The 2260-nt window shown below is 36.9% G+C and overlaps 1 pseudogene; it reads left to right on the forward strand.

Moving 5' to 3' along the window:
• Positions 1–1198: 1198 nt before the first annotated feature.
• On the forward strand, positions 1199–1298 carry LOC136415324 (U6 spliceosomal RNA; annotated as a pseudogene).
• The last annotated feature ends 962 nt before the right edge of the window (positions 1299–2260 follow it).

Consider the following 2260-nt stretch of genomic DNA (forward strand, 5'->3'; position numbering starts at 1 on the left):
TTAAGAGAGGGGTGGCACCTCCTGCTCCTCTCTACCAAAAGCCAAAGTGGCCACCCTCGCTTTTTTACTATTACGGTGGCCGTCTTTTTCGGGCTGCCGATAATGTAATGAAGGATTTGAGCTATGGCCTTATTAAATCTCTTTGTTTTTTCCCTTCCCTTCACTGCAGCGATTTACTGTCCTTTATTACTGAATATTGTTGTGCGGACCAGCGGCTCGCACCACATCTCTAAAATGTACTAAAACTACGAAAACTCTCCCTGATAAGCCCGGCACAAACGCATCATGTATAAAACAGGGAAGAAATTCACGAAGGGTGGCTTTGTTTTTGCCGAAAGAGGAATTAAACCGACGGTGTGACATTCAGTGGGTGGTGGGGGAGGGAGGGTGATAAAAAGGGGGAGAACGATACAGAAAAATGGATTCGTCAGCCATTTTGGAGAGACCGGAGCACTTTTTGACTTAAGGTGCGCGCCCTTGGAATGTAGTGACCCTCTTAAGCGGAAAACGCCGATCGGGGATTAATTTAGATTGATCCAGAAGGGCAGTAGTGGACATAGGAATTGATTAGGCAATCTGTTTTAACGGGTCCGGACGGCCGGGGGTGAGGGGCGGGGTGGTGCCGGGCTATCGAGCTGAATGGTTTTTCTGTCCGAAATTAAGGCCATGGCTGCTGAATTTTGTTAGCTTAACATTAGGGAATTTTCCAAGTGGTCGTTTGCTCTCTAATAAAATCCCCGGAACGCTCTAAATTCGACGATTTCTGGAACCCATAAAATCTCACCTTTTCATATTGACACAGGTAAAACATTTCTGTAAATAGAACGCAGTTCCTAATTAGAAGTTAGCCACGTAGACTTCGGAATTCCTGGAGCTGGTTCAGCTACATATAGGTCATGGCTCTCCTGATTCGCCATGATTGAGGTGACGATGAATGACAAATGACTGAAGAATCATTCATTTGGTAAAATTTTAACAATGTGAAAAAAATTATTGGATCCACAGTACATAACGGACACTTTCAGTTTTAGAGATTTTTGAAAATTTCAGAAACAGGGCTCTTTTTTTATTAAATTTAGAAATTACCTAGATGAGGAAAAATGGAATTTTCTCAAAAAATTTTCCACGAAATAAAGTGTCTTACGGGACCGTAGAGTAAAAAGGGGTGCTGGGTGGGGTAAGGCAAGATAGGTAGGGTAACCAAAACGTGGTTTTGGAAAATTGGAACGATACAGAGAAGATTAGCATGGCCCCTGCGCAAGAACGACATGTAAAATCGTCAAGATTAGGTTAGGTGGTAATACTGTCTGTGGTAATCCTTGCGCAGGGGCTATACTAATCTTCTTCTATATATAATACTAATCTGTATTCTTTCAATTTTAGTATATGTACCGTCGAAGCCAGTACAACCTAACCTAACCAAAATAAATATACATCTAAATTACGTTTTGTTTACCCCATCCAGCACCTCTTTTCACGGCCCCGTAAGACACTTTATTTCGAGGAAATTTTTTTGAGAAAATTAAATTTTTTCTTATCTAGGTAGTTTCTAACTTTAATAAAAAAGAACCCTGTTTTTGAATTTTTCAAAAATCTCTAAAACTAAAAGTGTCCGTTATGTACTGTGGACCCAAATTGTTTGCCTGTGTTGCGTGATGAAGCGCGAAATTGAAGGCATATACAGGGTCTACTTTTAGGATCTGACACAGTTCGTATATGGAAAATTACAAATTTAATGTATTTGTTAAGTTTGTATTTTTGTTTTGTGGAAAAAATCTGATATTGCAAAAACATATTTAACCTAATATGATTCTGGTTACAATAGAAACCGATCCTTATTTCATTTTTTTGAATGGTACATGGCAGTTTTTTCAGTGAAAATTGATTTTTTGTTGAAAATAAGCATAAATTTCATAATACAATATAGTACTGATTCTCAACTATTTTCGATTTATTTTGATTTTTATGACTTTTTCGACACTTGTACAGCTTTACTAAAACTCATTTATTTACAAAAGTATTTCACATAAATTGATAAAGTAAAATTTAAATTACTGAAAAATTAATACATTTTCATAAATAACTTCTTCGTGTAAAGGTGCGCTGATGTATCTATTATCTATGTAGTATAAAGTAGTTTAGTATTTTTTCTTATTTATTCGAAAACTATTAATTTTTTATACTTAGGATATATATTGTATTTGTTCATTTTTTCCTGCCTATCGAATGGTGCACAAATAATTGTAGGGTGCTACTTGAA

The sequence above is a fragment of the Euwallacea similis genome, chromosome 1 (genome assembly GCF_039881205.1).
Source record: "Euwallacea similis isolate ESF13 chromosome 1, ESF131.1, whole genome shotgun sequence".
Classification (NCBI taxonomy): domain Eukaryota; kingdom Metazoa; phylum Arthropoda; class Insecta; order Coleoptera; family Curculionidae; genus Euwallacea; species Euwallacea similis.